Here is a 16,704-nt window from a genome sequence, read left to right on the forward strand (position 1 = left end):
ACACTGCCCCCCAACACCTGCTCTGCCCCCCACCCTGGCAGGCACGTGGACTGCCCAGCAGCCACATGCCCCCATCTATGTCCTTCTTGCTTCTGGCCAGAAGGAGAGAGGCAGACAGAGGAGGTGGCCTTGGCTCCGCCCCGCCCCTCCCCTCGGCTGTCTGGCTCTCAGCTTTTCTCCCTCCTCCTGCCTGCCCCTCCCCTCTCCCCCACACTAGACTCCAGCTCAGTTTGGCCTCTCTTCTCTCTCAAGGTCATCTCTCTCAGCTGGGCCGGCTTCACGTCCCCCAGCAGCCACCATCTCACCGTCTCACATGCCATCCTCCCATGGTTGCCACCTGCGTGAAGGCGGGTCTCCAATAGGGAGAAGTGATACGATTCTCTCCCCCATGGTCCCTGTGGGTGATGAAACAGGCAAGGGACCACCTCCTCCCTGTCTCACTGCCCACCCCCCGAGACATAGGCCTCCTTCTTATTGTCACACCAGCGTGTCCATCCCTGCCAAGTGTGGCCAAACCTGTGGCCAGGACACGCACGCGCACATCCTCCCCATAGGCACTGGAGAACACGACCTCCGCTGTCTTCTTTCCTCCCCTCTGCAATCCCAGTCTCCTTTCCCTGCATCCCCTGCTGTGCCCCCGGCACCAGAGCCTTCTCCTGGCACTGCTGGTCCAGCCCCATGGCCCAGAATCCTCGCCTCTGGTGTGTGTCTCACACAGGGTTCACACACAAGAGGAAATGCCATGTTCCACTGCTGCAGCCACCTGCAAAGGAACCCTGGTGCAGGGAGTGAGCACTGGAATGAGAGTCCAGGGCCCTGGGTCTGCCCATCCCAGGACCCAACCTGCTGTGTGGCATGTGGCAAGTCATGCCAACGCCCAGCACCGCACTCCATCTACCCTCTGCTTGGGGCCAACTCAGCCCAATTCTTGGCTCTCCGTATTAAGAAGCCCAGTGGGCGTGGAGTCTCTCCCCACCCCTGTTATATTTCTAGGCTAAGACCAAAGACCAGACCCTCCCCACCGTTCCTGGAAGTCCACACCAATGTGGACAAAGAGACACCTGATGGTAAAAGAGAAGAAAGGGGAGCCAGGACAGAAAATACAGACCACACGGATTCCATCTGGGCCCTGAAGGCCAGGTTCCAGGCCCCCTATCAATTGCACCCTGACCTGAAACCTGGCTTAGCTGCAGGACTTCCTGCGCCCCCCACCCCCCGGTCTTGCAGAAGAGGGAACAATTCAAGCTCTTCTCGTACCTTGGCCCAGGAACCTGGATAGGGACACAGGTCCTGACCCCTGTTGACACCAGAGACCACAACTCTTGAATCACATGTTGCCCATGATCCGTATCCAACCACCAAAGGACCACCAAGAGGAGAAGGGCTCCCTCCCCCAGAGGGGCCTCTGCAGCCCAGGACAGACTCCCGGAGCCCAGCGCCTGCAAGGGGAGCAGCACCTCTCTTGGGGATCTAAGACATCTCCACAGAGCCCTGTACCAGGAGACAGGCAGGATGACAGGTTTGAACCTTGGGGACAAGTGATGGATGGCAGGTGAGCCTATGGCCCGTAGGGGAGTGCCGGGGGGCAGGGGAGGTGGGATCATGGCCATGAGCAAAAATGCAAGGCCAGGGGGTTCCCATTTTGTCTAATCGGGCTATGAACCAGACTAGTATCCATGAGGATGCAGGTTTGATCCCTCGCCTTGCTCAATGCGTTAAGGATCCAGCGTTGCCATGAGCTGAGGCGTAGGTTGCAAAAGGGCTCGAATCCCACGTTGCTGTGGCTGTGGCAGCTGCAGCTCCGATTTGACCCCTAGCCTGGGAACTTCCATATGCTGCAGGGGTGGCCCTAGAAAGCAAAAAAAAAAAAGAGAGAGAGAAAGAAAAAAGAAAAATGCCAGGCCAGAGAGATGTACACGTCCCCATGCGGGAATGCTCTGCTAAGTAGGAAAGTGTTAAACAGTTACAAAGGTGTTTCAACCAAAGCACCCTGCTGAAGAGGGTCTTTAGGGATTCAAGTCTTCCAGATCATCTGTATGATTGGGTTAAAGTCACCCAGCCCGAGCAGTTGCCCTTAGAACAAGTCAGTCTGAAAATAGGGTCCATTCGTTGTTGTTGTTTTCACCACACCCACAGCGTGTAGAAGTTCCCGTGCCAGGGACTGAACCCACAGCCACAACCAGAGCCACTGCAGTGACAAATCCAGATCCTTAACCCACTGAGCCACCAGGGAACTCTGAAAGTAGGGTCTATCTTAAGGTCAGAAGATCAGGCAGTCCCATCACGGCTCAGCAGAAACAAATCTGACTAGTAACCGTGAGGATGCAGGTTCAATCCCTGACCTCCCTCACTGAGTTAAGGATCCGGCATTGCCATGAGCTGTGGCATCTGATCTATGGCTCAGATCCTGTGTTGCTGTGGCCATGGCATAAGCCAGCGGCTATAGCTCCAATTTGATTCCAAGCCTGAGAACCTCCATGTGCCACAGGTGCGGCCCTAAAAAAAAGACACAAAAAAAATATTTTTAGTCAGACGATTGGGACATCATTCCTGTAGAGAATATGGGAAGTAGAGAAAGACAGAAAGAAATTCAGTGTTCCAGGAGTTCCCATCGTGGCTAAGAGCTGTGGTGTAGGCTGGCAGCTGTAGCTCCAATTCAGCCCCTAGCCTGGGAACCTCCATATCCTGCAAGTGCGGCCCTAAAAAAAGAAAAAAAGGAAAAAAAAAAGAAAGAAATTCAGTATTCCAAAGGCCTTGAGATTCCTCAGACTCCTTCGGTTCAAGCCCCCTGTCCAGGCAGGCCTTGACCTAGCGCAGAAGGTGGCCTCCCCAGCTTTTAAGTAAGAGCCAGAGGTCCAGGCTGCAGAAAGCTCCCCAGCCACCATTTGCGGGACACCATGCCAGGCCTTGGCCTGCCCTTTGTATTGCATGCATGGTTACATTTAATGCCCAGAGTAGCTCGATGAAGTGAGCACTACCCCAGTTTTATAAAAGAAATCTGAGAGGTTAAGTTCTTTGTTCAAGGCCACACAGCAAGTAAGAGGCAGCTTTGAGTGGAATTTCAAACTTGGCCTGACTGCAAAGCCCTCCAGCCGTCTTGCTGGGTATCTGACATTTCTGATAAATCACAGGTCACCTCATGCTTCCCATAGGAGCCTTGCATGTGGAACGTAACCAGTAAACGCCATGCAGCCAGCTCCATGGCCTGGGTGGGGGGTGAAGGAGAAGGAGGAGGGAAGGCAGACTTCTGCAGACATCTGACCATATATGACTCCTTTTCTGCCCCCTCCCTACCCCAGTGGTGGTACCCACACATCTGGATTTCTCCTCCAAGCCTTTCCAGTCTAGCTCTCCTTTCCTACTCCCCCTCGCTTCCTACCCATTGTCTCTGAGCCCACTTCTTGGCTCCTGGGCTCCTATTTCTTTCCGCTCCTTTCACCCTGAGTACAATAGGCTCCTTCCCGGTGTTGGTAAACAGAATCACAACACCCTGAGCGGCTGTGTTTCAGGCCAGGTTGGAATTCCTCAGAGTCCCTCATGCTACAGTCTCTTCCCAGTGGGGACAGGACCTCCTGGACAGGTGGCCTGGCCTGGCCCACATCCTGCCTCTCTGCCATTGCAGCTTCGGGGCCAAGCAGTGCAGCGCCAAAGGTACTCTTTTTCCGCAGAGCCCAGGAACTGCTCACTCAGCTCCCGCCTGGAATCCTGCAAGAGGAATGGGAAGGGGAAAGTTTTATTTTTCATTTGTTTGCAGCCATCACCAAGCAAGCTCGCCCCACCCCACCCCCAGGCTGAGGTCAGGTGGGTGGGGGAGTGGTGTTTTTCCAAGTAACCTCTGTGACAGCTGGAGGAGAAGTAGCAATAAACAAGGCAGAGATGTCAACACCAGAGGAGGAACACACACCCACCTGAAGAGAGCAGGCAGCCACAGCGCATCCATCACGGATACTCTTGGGGATCCCCTAATTCTGGACCCATGTGGATCCTGAGCCTCAGTTTTCTTTTTTTTTAAAAAAAGTTTTTGGGAGTTCCCGTTGTGGCTCAGTGGTTAACAAATCCTACTAGGAACCATGAGGCTGCAGGTTCGATCCCTGGCCTTGCTCAGTGGGTTAAGGATCCGGCATTGCCATGAGCTGTGGTGTAGGTTGCAGATGCAGCTTGGATCCCGTGTTGCTGTGGCTCTGGCGTAGGCCAGCAGCTACAGCTCCGATTTGACCCCTAGCCTGGGAACCTCCATATGCCATGGGAGCAGCCCAAGAAATGGCAAAAAAATAAATAAAAATAAAAATAAGCAACAACAACAACAACAAACAACAACAACAAAAGACAAAAGACAAAAAGACAAAAAATAAATAAATTAATTAATTAATTTAAAAAATAAAAAAGTTTTTATTTTTATTTGTTTACTTATTTATCTTTGCTTTTTAGGGCCGCACCGTGGCATACGGATGTTCCCAGACCAGGGGGTGGAACTGGAGCTACAGCCGTCAGCCTGCACCACAGCTCATGACAATACCAGATCCCCAACCCACTGAGCGAGGCCGGAGATCAAACCTGCATCCTCATGGATACCAGTCAGATTCATCTCCTCTGTGCCATAACCGGAACTCTGAGCCTCAGTTTTCTGAGCAGGATGGAGAAGGAACCCCTGCATCTGCAAGGCCCCATCTACCAAGAAATTCACATAGAACTAGGCCCCCCGCAGCTTTAACCATCTGCAGTGTCCTTCATTGATCCTTTGAACACATCTTTATTAGGTGTCAAGCATCTAGGACATCATAATAAATAGACAGATAAGGTCCCTGTTCTCAGTAGGGGTGGCAGGCAGTAGTGGAAAAAAACAAACAATAACAGATCAACAGTATAATTCGGACAGATGCAACAAAATGAAGGTGAGGTGGCCAAGGTTGGTATAGCGGCCGGCAACACTAGAGAGAGTAATTAAGGAAGGCCTCTTGGAGTTCCCGTCATGGCACAGCGGAAACGAATCCAACTAGGAACCATGAAGTTGCAGGTTTGATCCCTGGCCTTGCTTAGTGGGTTAAGGATCCGGCATTGCCGTGAGCTGTGGTGTAGGTCGCAGATGCAGTTCAGATCTGGGCTTGCTGTGGCTATGGTGTAGGCCAGCAGCTATAGCTCCAATTCAACCCCTAGCCTAGGAACCTCCATATGCCACGAGTGTGACCCTAAAAAGACAAAAAAAAAAAAAAAAAAAAAAAGCCTCTTGAAAGTGGTGATGGTTGAGCTTGGATCTTCATGATGGGAAGGCAGCAGCCAGGCAAAATGTGAGGAGAATGCCCTCCAGACAGAGAGGAGAGAAGGAAGAAAGACCCTAAGCAGAACCAAGCGTGGCGCATTTGAGGAAGAGAGAGGAGACCCATGTGGGCAGCCAGAGCCGGGAAGGAGTTGGGGTGGGAGGGGGGACGGGGACATGGACCCTGAACATGACGCTCTTGTAGGATTTTATGGTAATCGTGATGGGTCCTTCTCCAAGGACCTCGAACACCCTCACCCGCTTGTCTCTCTGTTAGTGATGCTAAAAACATAAGGAAGAAGGGGAAGGAAGCATGATTCACTGAAGATGACAGTGACCAGAGCCAGTATAACCATCTAGGGAGGAAGGATCTGTTGCTTGGCTACCAGGCCTGGGAGGGGAATGGGTGGAAATAGGGAACCCGAGTGGAGCAAGAAGAGAGGCACCAGGAGCTGGGGGAGGGGGAAGGTTAGGAGCAGAAAATCCCACTGGGCTGGAGCTTAAGGAGGGAGGGGGGCATGAGCAGCTCCCAGGAGCTGTGGCATTTTGAGGAGAGGGGGACAGAATATTTTAGGAAAGTTTGGCCCTCATGCCGTGTAATTTCCCTTTGATCTTTCTCTCAAGAAAGTCTTCTCTTTTTTTTTTTTTTTTGGTAATTTTAGGGCTGCACCTGCGGCATATGGAGGTTCCCAGGCTAGGGGTCTAACGGGAGCTGTAGCCACTGGCCTATGCCACAGCCACAGCAACACCAGATCCAAGCCATATCTGTGGCCTGCACCACAGGTCACAGCAACACAGATCCTCAACCCACTGAGTGAAGGCAGGGAGCCAACCTGAGTCCTCATGGATGCTAGTCAGATTCGTTTCTGCTGAGCCACATTCGTGGTACAGTGGTTAACGAATCCAACTAGGAACCATGAGGTTGCAGGTTTGGTCCCTGGCCTCACTCGGTGGGTTAAGGATCCAGCGTTGCCGTGAGCTGTGGTGTAGGTCACAGACATAGCTCGGATCCCGCGTTGCTGTGGCTCTGGCATAGGCCAGCGGCTACAGCTCCATTGGAACCTCCATATGCCGTGGAAGTGGCCCTAGAAAAAGGCAAAAAGGCAAAAAAACAAACAAACAAACAAAAAAAAAAAAAAAACAAGAACTCCTCTCTAGAAAATCTTGTGTTAAGAGGGTCACCGTGTCTCAGAGCTTTTAGCATCTGATGTCGGCTCCTTTTGGATCTGTCTCTGGCTTGCAGTGCACCTCAGGAGAAGCTGAGGCCCGGTACTGAGTGCACTGCTGAGATTGGAACACAGGTGGAAAGGGCCCTGCTTGGACACTCACCTGTTGTGTGGCCTGGGACAAGTCGCTTCTCTTCTCTGTTTCCTTCCTTTCTGGTCATGAGATGATTGAGTTAGATGATCTCCAGGGTGTGAACAAGCTGGGACTTCAGATGCCACATGTCCTTTTATTTTCTTAACAGAGACGTGAGAAGAAGGGTCTTTGATGCTTAGAGTGAGCCAGTGTGTACCCCGCACAACTCCAGCAAGGTTGTCTCACCCCTGCAGCAGGCCACCCTGCTGGCCTTAGTGCCAGGAGAGGACAGTTTTAGGAGCATGTCCACCCCCCCCCCACCCCCACACACACTGCTCAGGGACAGCCTCCTCCAACAGCCTCCTCCAAGCCCCTCAGAGATGGGGACTCCCAAGAGCTTTCATCAGCAAGGCTGGGTGCAGCCCTCCGGCAAGGCAGAGAAAGGGCCCCAGGGACCATGTCAACCCCTCCCCCAGGAAGGTAGCTATGACCTCAGTGGGTGAGAAAATCCCTGGAGAACAGACCCTTTCTGGAGAGGACTTGGGTTGACCTGTGACCCTGGCCAAGAGTTCAGGCCCTCTCTCTTCACCCTTCTATTTCAGGATCAAATAGAGTCTCCCAACTCTGATCAGCCCTCTCTTTCCTGGCTGCTTCCCTCCATCTCAGCTGCAGGAGCGGGGCAGGGCTGCTTTAGCAGGCTGCCTCCTTTCTCCTGCACAGCAAATGCCTCCCGCAGAACCTGCAGCGCTTCCCCCCCCCACCTTAGTAATCAGCGCACGTACCAAGAGCTCTTCCTCGCCTCCCCCTTCTCTCAGCTTTCCTCCCTCCTCTCTGTCTCTCCCCCGCCCTCTTCCTTTACCTTCTCCTGCCTCCTCCTCACCCCTCGGAGCCACCGCCACCTCCTGGGAAGCCGAGAGAGGGTTTATCATCAAATCAGGATTTGTCATGAGGAAAACAGTTTTATTTTCCTCACTTGGAGAAGGAGCAGCTAGGGAAAGGGTGTTTTGTATATTCAAAGCATCCATGTGTCTGTCCATTCATCCACCCCTCTCTCTGCCCATTCCCCACACTCCCTCAGTCCCAGGGTAGAATCTGGCACTGTTTTCTCATCTTCCTCAATGGCTGCGCCTCTGACCTGCCTCTTGGGTCCCCATCTTATTCCTCCCCGTGAGCCTTTGCCCACAGGACCCCTCTACTCCTCACCGTTTCCTTCATTCAGGTCATTTCGCTCCTTCAGGAATTTTAAGAGATTGCTTTTATGTACCAGGGGCTCCAGATGCTGGGGATACGAGACACCTGGGAGTGCGGGGGCGGGGTGCACAGATGCATGAATAAACCATTAGCGCATGCAGCAGCAACTGCAGCAGCAGAGGTGGCACCCAGCATCCCGGTGGGGCAGCGACAGCAAAAGACAGAGGGGCGCTGAAGGAGAAGACAGGGATGCCAAAGCAGGAAGCCTGAGGCCAAGTGGATCATGGGATCAACGGCTGGGAGAGAAAGTCCCTCCAGGGCCGGCTCACAGCCAATTGCCTCTGGCATGAAGGAGCACTGGGGCCAGGGCGAGGGGTGGCAGGAGCAGAGCAATGCTGAGGTGAGGGTGTGTGCAGAGGGAGCAGGGGCGGGAGAGGGGCTGGGAGAGGCACATGAAAGCAACCCCCGCTGGGTTTCACATGGAGGGTCAGAAGGGTCAGGGTGGTATTTCAGAAGTTCTGCAAAAGTTGCGTTTGAAGCAGACAAGCCTGGAGCCTGGGTGAGGAAGACTGGTTAAGAGGCCAATGCCATGGGAGCTGGAAGTGAGTTCTGAGTTGAGAAGGGTGAAGGAGACGTCCCTGGAGCCATTAAAGAAAGATCCCGCCAGAGTTTCTGGATAGGACCTGGGTGTGGGACTCTCCAGCAGAGGGGGAGCTGAATCCAGGAGAGGGCAGGAGCTGGATTAGTGAGCCCACTTGCGAGGGAGCCCTGAGAAGGACAGTGAAGGGGCCGAGAGCCCTGCCCGTGGGAAGAGCCCCGGGCCAGGTGGGTGCACAGGCAGAAAAGCCAGAGAGGTGAGAGCGGCAGGCAAGACTGGCGTCACAGACGGGAAAGAAGGGGTGGAGGGCAGCTCTGGAAGGAGTCGGGCTTCCCTGAGAGCAGCGTGTGGGAGCAACCTTGGCCGTGGTGACCCCTTTGAGAGCAGTCTGGGCTCATTGCAGCTTCTCCCCTCACCTCTGGGCTCTTCCTGGAGACAACCTGTCTTTGTTCTGTTGCCGCATCATCAAGCACAGCGAGCACTGGTATTGAGCACCAGTCAGCAGTCCGGCCTTCTAGAGGCTCTAGCGGGTGGGAGAGGCACAGCCCTCACGCTGAGAGAGCCCCTGGTCCAACGCAGAGCAAATGCATTAAATCCCTATCCGTTAAAAAAGCAGCCAACAGGGAGTTCCCGTTGTGGCTCTGTGGCTAACAAACCCAACTTGTTATCCATGAGGATTCGGGTTCGATCCCTGGCCTTGCTCAGTGGGTTAAGGATCTGACATTGCCATGAGCTGTGGTGTAGGTTGCAGATGCAGCTTAGATCCTGCATCGCTGTGGCTGTGGTGTAAGCCAGAGGCTATAGCTCCAATTAGACGCCTAGCCTGGGCACCTCCCTATGCCACGGACGTGGCCCTAAAAAGACAAAAAGACAAAAAAAAAAAAAAGTAGTCAACAAGTAATATCAATCAAGAACGCGCCTAAAGTCAAATGAACACATGTAACAGAGATGCCCAAGAAAAGAGGCTGACTCCGGAAGGAAGGCAGGGACATCCCCGCTGGCAGTGGAGCAGCGGAACTGACTGGGATGTGACGTCCATAATTCATAGCCGATCAATCCTGGAGAACCCAGTGCTCTGACCCCTTTGGAAATCGCTCTCTTCACTGACAGCTGAGCCCTCTCCTCGGAGGCCCAGGGCAGGAAGGTTTCTCTGCGAGATGTACTCTGGTGCCCTGCAGCCAGAATGATGGATGAGGAGGCAAGAGCTGCTCAGGGCAGCTGAGACCCCTGGGGCTGAGCAGGGAGAGAAATATAAAGGCAGAGCAACTCAGAAACAAGAGAGACACTCGGGCTGGATGGGGGTGGTGGGGAGCTGCATCCTTCTCTCAGCCGTCTCATTCACCTGCCTGCTTCTCCAACCAGGTCCTCAGTTCTGAGACACACAGGACACAGAGAGGTTAGGGACAGCTGAGAGGGGAATGTGGGAGAGTGAAAGTCCAAAGGATTGTCTCTTCCCTCTCTACAAGGTCATGTGTTGGGAAAGCTCTTGGATGTACTGAGGAGAGGCTGACCCGGCCACTGAGTCCTAGTCCCTGTCCCAGTGCCCCAGTGCCCCAGAAACAGGCCCAGCCCCAGACTCTCCTGGCAGGGAGTCAAGCTCCCGTTCATCCTTACTCCTTCAGGCATGAGATACCGGGGCCAGCAGCTAGCAGAGGGCAAGACATATCTCCTGGGATTCAATCCAGTCCAGACCTTATCCCAGGGTCCAAGGTCCCATAGAAATGCAGCCAATCTCTCTGGGAGCTGAATGTACCATTTAAGCAGCCTGGCCAACTCCACAGTCCATAGATGTGATGGAGAAGGCCTCGGCCAACTCACCTCCAGTCTTTGCATTCCATTTGTCCAGGCCTCTGGCCTGTATTGCCACCCGTCCATGTACACACAGGACAATAGGGAGCCAGCAGCTTACCACTGTCCTCCAGCTCCCCATCACCCACTGGATATGGCAGGATCAAAGAACCAAAATCATGGGATCCACCCTTGCCAACAGCTGACATGAAAGGACGCTGCGCACAGGCGGAGGGGTCCTGGGGCTGTTGCCCACCCGACAGAAAGAAAATGGCTGTATTATTGGTTGGGTAATTGAACTCTCTTTTCTGGAGGTGAGCACGGGGCAGTAAGAATGAATTACAGAGCTTCTCTACCCTGAGTGCCCTTGTGCTTCCCTTGCTCCTGGGTACGAGGGTTCCACTGACAAATCAAACATGGAACCTACCCTGGGGAGTTTACTCTGGAGGTCAGAACCATAGGCAGTAATACTAACAGCGTGAGTCATGGAAACTCGGGGGGAGGAGGGTGCCTTGGGCTGGGGTCCACTGGAAGCCTGCATGGAGGAGGCGGCATGTGAACTGGCAAGGCCCCTCCTCACTCCCGCAGGGAGAGCTGCTCAGTACAACTTCTGCATGGCAAGGACAGGCCTCAACACAGTCCACGCACAGTATATATTTATAGAAAGCATAAAAGACTGCTGACAGTGGGAGTGTCTCTGTAGGTAAGAAGCATGAAGAGGCCCTCCTGGAAGGCTGACCTTTGCCACTCCCTCTTCCACTCCTTCCTCCTGAAGTGCCATCTTCTCCCTGACCCCTCCCCATATCTATCCAGCTCCCTCCTGATCTCCAGGTAGACTCCTGTCCAGTTCCAGAACATCTCCTGGGTCCCTGAGGGAGAGAACAGATACTGCCCCCCAGCCCCACTCCCGTGGCTCTCACACCCGGGTGGAAGCTGCTGCCCTGGACGCACACACAAAGCTCTGTCTGCTTCTCCAGCCCAACCCTCATCAGGCTCCTGGAGCATGGAGGCAGCACTGGTTCCTCAGAAAGCTCCAGAGGCGCCCTGCTTTGCATAGCTTCCATCCGCCCTTCCACCTCACCTCCCACCCTTCCCCCCTCGCCCCACCCCGAGCCCTGTACCAGGAAGGCTGATTTCTAAGCCTATACCAGCCAGGCTCCCTAGACCTCCAGCCTCCTGCAGGATCAGCTGTTGGGGCCTGAGGCGGGAGGAGGCTGTGCAGTCTTCTGCCTTCACACTCCTTGCCCTGGGGCCTCCACTGCAGTTGCAGCTCACTCCAAGTCCCTTAGGCTATTTCACCCTCCCTTGCTGGTCTCCCGTCACCCTGCTGGGGTATAATGCCATCTCTCTCCTGCTGGAGCCCCACGAATGCACATGTCGTCCTGCTCACCTCACCAGTGGAAAACAGGGAGAAAATATGCCTTAGATCACAACCCCAGAACAAGCCTCAGGCTGGTTAACTTGGGGATGAATCTGGGTTTGAATCTTCGCTCTACCACAAGTGAAGTTATTTTTCTTGCGCCTCACTTTTTCAAATGTTATTATTGATTGATTGATTTTTAAGGCCACACCCTTGGCATATGGAAATTCCCAGGCTAGGGGTTGAATCGGAGCTGTAGCCACTGGCCTACACCACAACCACGGCCACGCCAGATCCCCAAAACCCACTGAGCAAGGCCAGGGATCAAACCTGCATCTTCATGGATACTTGCCAGATTTGTTTCTGCTGAGCCACAGCAGGAACTCTGCGTATCACTTTTTTCACCTGTGAAATGGGAAAACCATTCCCTCTCAGGTTGTTATGAGGGTTAAGCTGAATAACATACACACATAGTGCTTACTGTTGTTTGGCACATAGAGCTTGACAAGCAGAAGTGACCGTTTACATGTAAGGATAACTTGATCCCTTTGCTGTACAGTGGGAAAATAAAAAAAATTATTAAAAAAAAAAGTGACTGTTATTGTGCTTTTAAGAGAAGTGTGACGTGTCCATTTAGCTCCCCCTTTGAGCTCCCTTTGGGCCCATCCAGCAGTCATGGTGACCAAGACACGGAGCTGCATTGAGGCCTCTGAGAGACCGAAGGACTATTTCTGAAACGTGGCTCCCAGACTCCCCTTCCTTGAAAGTTTACCTTCCCAGGAGACCTCCACCCTCCCTCTGGCAGCACAGGAAGAGCCCAGGAGGAGCAGGTAGGAGTGCGGTGGGGGTGAGGGGAGTAATAATGACTCTTTGCACTAGAATCCCGATCCACAAGGGCAGGGATCAGGAGAAGCTTGCCTCTCTGACGCAGGTTTCCAAGTTTCATGATGCTCGTTTTCATATCGAGATAACAGCGCTGGCTCCGCTCACTCCCAGGCTCTGGGCTGCCGTGACTCATTCCAAGTCTCAGGGTGCACGAGGAGCCAGTGAGGCTGTGCCTACCTAGTTACATCACATCTGGGAATGGGAAGCAGGCACCAAAGCCTGAGGCCTCAGGTGACACAAATGAGGCCAAGATGATGGCAGCTCCAGCGAGGCGCTGAATGACTCCTTGGCCTATCATGTCCCTGCCCCAGGCAGGTGCCAGAAGGACACAAGTTAGCTCATGGGAGGAAAGGGGAATGGGGAACTAGGACTGATGGACACCCCTATGTGCCAAATATAGGGGTGGGCACTCTATACCCACTATCCAATTTGACACATACTTTCAATAATGTATACCTGGGAGCTGGAGCCGCTGGCCTACACCACAGCCATAGCAACGTCAGATCTGAGACACATCTGCGACCTACACCACAGCGCACGGCAACGCAGATCCTTAACCCACTGAGTGAGGCCAGGGATCAAACCCACAACCTCATGGTTCCTGGTCAGATTCGTTTCTGCTGCACCACGACGGGGACTCCCAATAATGCGTATCTTATTTTACAGGTAAGAGAAATCTGAGGCTTGGAAGGGCAGCATTTGCTACATGACACACAGCTATTCAATGGGATTCTAGCCTTACTCCTCCATCCACCCAAGCTGCATCTTCCTAGGGAGGAATACGTCCTCACCAAGAGCATGTTGGGTGGTTGGACGGCTGCATCTAGGGGTTCAAGCAGGGGGTGATGGAGAGCAAGCAGTGTGAAGCTTGGTGTGCTGGTGGGGTGGGTGGTGGTTGGACCTGAATAGCAGGGACCCTGAACAGCACAGGGGTTAGGGGCTGGGGGCTGAGGACAGTCAGCACCAAAGGCCCCTTGGGTAAGGAGCTGGGCCCAGGGCACCTGTATGGTTCTCTGAAAGATGGGGGTGGGGGAGTGGCAGAGAGAGAGGCACAACTAATTTTTTTTTTTTTTTTTGTCTTTTTTGCCATTTCTTGGGCCGCTCCCATGGCACATGGAGGTTCCCAGGCTAGGGGTTCAATCGGAGCTGTAGCCACCGGCCTACTCCAGAGCCACAGCAACAGGGGATCCAAGCCACGTCTGCGACCTACACCACAGCTCATGGCAATGCCGGATCCTTAACCCACTGAGCAAGGCCAGGGATTGAACCCACAACCTCATGGTTCCTAGTTGGATTTGTTAATCACTGAGCCACGATGGTAACTCCAAGGCACAACTAATTTAAAAAAAAAAAAAAAAAAAAAAAAAGGACTTCCATTGTGGCTCAGTGGGTTAAGAACCTGACTAGTATCCATGAGAATGCGGGTTTGATCCCAGGCCCCGCTCAGTGGGTGAAGGACCCAGCATTTCTGCAAGCTGCAGTATAGGTTACAGATGCGGCTCAGATCCTGCATTGCTGTGGCTATGGCCCTAGGGTGGCAGCTGCAGCTCCAGTTCAACCCTTAGTCTGGGAACTTCCATATGCTATGGGAGCAGCCCTAAAAGGACAAAAAATAGCGCCAACTCCAATGCCAAAAGAGACTCAGCATGGGATCTGGGGCTGAGAGGGTTGGCTGAGGCTGGGGCTGCCCTTGCTGAAGTGAGAGCAGGGCCAATGGCAATGTGTGCAGCCTCACTGGAAGCACAGGGCCTTGCCTGCAGCTCTCCCAGTGTGACCTCGGAGATGACAGCGTCACCAGGTTCGAGCTAGACCCTGAGGCAACTGGGAGGGGGTGGTTGAGAGGGAAGCCAGGGAGACAGGGAGGGAACAGAGCTCTCCCACACCCTGAGGGAAAGAGGGACCTCTCCCAGGTCAGGAGGGTGCCCTGGAGCCACTTGTGCATCCTGTCCTCTCTGCAAGTAGAGGGGCCTGGCTGTCAAAAGATCGCTAGAGCACAGCTCTGTGCAGGGACAAATCCTTGCTGCAGGATTTCTACAATGTTTCCTATACAGGCACTCACTCTGCAAATGTGTGTCTGTGACCCGTCCTCCTGGCCCCCCCGCACAAGCAGGCCCATGGGTGGGGCCCCAGAAGGTCCCAGAATTCACCAGGGTCAACCACAAAGGCCTGCAATCATTTTTAACTGTTAACACCTAATCCGCTTAATATTTTCAGGAGAACTGAAAAGTGTTCACATCCATTTGTGAATGTAGGAAACCATTTTCATAATGTTTAATATTTTTGATTTATTGCGTTTTCACTTGCTTCTTATTGGCCGCTCTCCCCCTCTGCACTTGCTGCAAGAGCTTCACAGAGCCAGGCCATGCATCACACAAATTCAGCCAGGAGAGAATGGCTCCTGGGTGGGGGGAGAGAGCCAGGTGCCAGCCTGCAGCAGGACCCTGGGACCACGAGGGCTCCCGAGGCAATGATGGATGAGGGCTTCAGCCCACCAGAGTGGCCTGCCCCTCAGCACACCAATGGACGAGGGGTCCTGGGGCGCACGGTGGGAGCCAGAGCAGAAGCCTGGGGTGGGGGCTCTCCTAGGACAGGTCTCATTCTCTTGGGCTCCTGTGTGTGATGAGCCTAAAGCCCCTTGAGCATCCTCAGTGCCTGCCTGCGCAGAACAAGGTTGAGCTGTGCAAGACGGACATCAACAAAGATCTAGAAGATTCTGCCACCACCTCTCTCTGGAATGGAGTTCCCTCACCTACAAAATACAAGACCTAGAGTTCCTGTTGTGGTGCAGTGGAAACAAATCCAACTAGCATCCATGAGGATGTGGGTTCCATCCCTAGCCTTGTTCAGTGGGTTAAGGATCCAGCATTGTCATGAGCTGTGGTGTAGGTTACAGACGAGGGCTCGGATCCCACATTGCTGTGACTGTGGTGTAGGCCGACAGCTACAGCTCCGACTCAACCCTTAGCCTGGGAACTTCCATATGCTGCGAGTGCCCTAAAAAAACAAACAAAAAAAACCCAAGACCTGAGTCCAATCCCAGTTTCACCCCTCCCTAGCTGAGTGACCTTTAGCAGGTCACTCTGATTCTCTAAGCTACAGTTTCCTCTATAAAATGGTTTTAATAATGTGCCATTGGAAAAGGTGATGTGAGAATTAAATAACACAGGCAAAGCCCCTTACACTATGCTTGACACAGAGTAGGAGTTCAACAAATGTTCATTCACTCTCACCCCCACCCTCACCCTGAAAAATCATCCCAGTGTCATAGCCACACCCACCTCACCCCCATCACTGCTCCTTACTGGCTCTGCAGACACCCAAACACTATTCAGTTCACCCCATGCAGCACCAGGAGGTCAGTGGCCAAGGAGGGAAGCAGGAAGAGAAGGCACTCTGGTTAGTGGAGGAGTTGGTGGTGTATCTGGCCACCAGGCCCCGGCTGAAAAGAACTACCTACTCGCATCCACGGAGGAAAACCCGGGGGGTGCCATTACCCTTTCTGTACCCGCACTTCCCTGCCACCAGACTGAGGCAGCGTGTTTCTGGAATAAGTGCTCTGCCTGACTCTGGAACCCTGGGGACCCCACCTGCCTGGCTGAAAAGGTCCCCCAGTGCCCAGCTCTGCATCTGTCCTGGGGTCCTCGGAGGCTTGTGTTACCAACAATAGCTGCAAATCCCTGATTAAAATGCTGTGGCAGGGAGAATCAATATCCATTGGCAGCTGAGCCTCTAATAAGTATAATAATCACCATTAAGGGAAAGAGTCAGGGAGTGAGTGGGGTTGGTAATATGGTGATTATATTAATCTGCCTCCATCCCAATCTGTATCCACCTGCTGTTGGCATGTCCTTGCCTGGAGCCTGCCACGAGGAGCAGGGGCTGCCAGGCAAAGCAGGCAGCCTGGCTTCACCCGGTTCCCAGTCTCTGTGGGCTCTGCAGGCCCCAACACCCGCTTCATTCACTGATCTGGAAAAAAGTTCCCTGCCTGGCTGCGGGGAGGCAAAGTGAATCTTGGTGGGGGAGGAGCAGGTGGGCGAGTGAGCAAGGGAAACTGTTGTTTGTTTTCACTCTCCCTTAATGCAGCAGGAGCCCCGGAAATCCTTACCTGAATTTTCCTGTCTGGCCTCTTACCAGTTTCTATTGATTAACAAGGCCAAGAGCCCTGGACAGTAACAGTTCTGATTCAATATCAAGAAGACATGTCTGTCATGTGGTGCCACTGGGCATCTCATACATAGCTCAGTGCCAAGTACGTAGGAATTTGTTTCAGGATAGGAATGAATGAATAAATGAACAGGTGTTCTCCTTGTTCTCGTTCACTCGCTCATA

This window comes from Sus scrofa, chromosome 9 (genome assembly GCF_000003025.6).
Source record: "Sus scrofa isolate TJ Tabasco breed Duroc chromosome 9, Sscrofa11.1, whole genome shotgun sequence".
Classification (NCBI taxonomy): Eukaryota; Metazoa; Chordata; class Mammalia; order Artiodactyla; family Suidae; genus Sus; species Sus scrofa.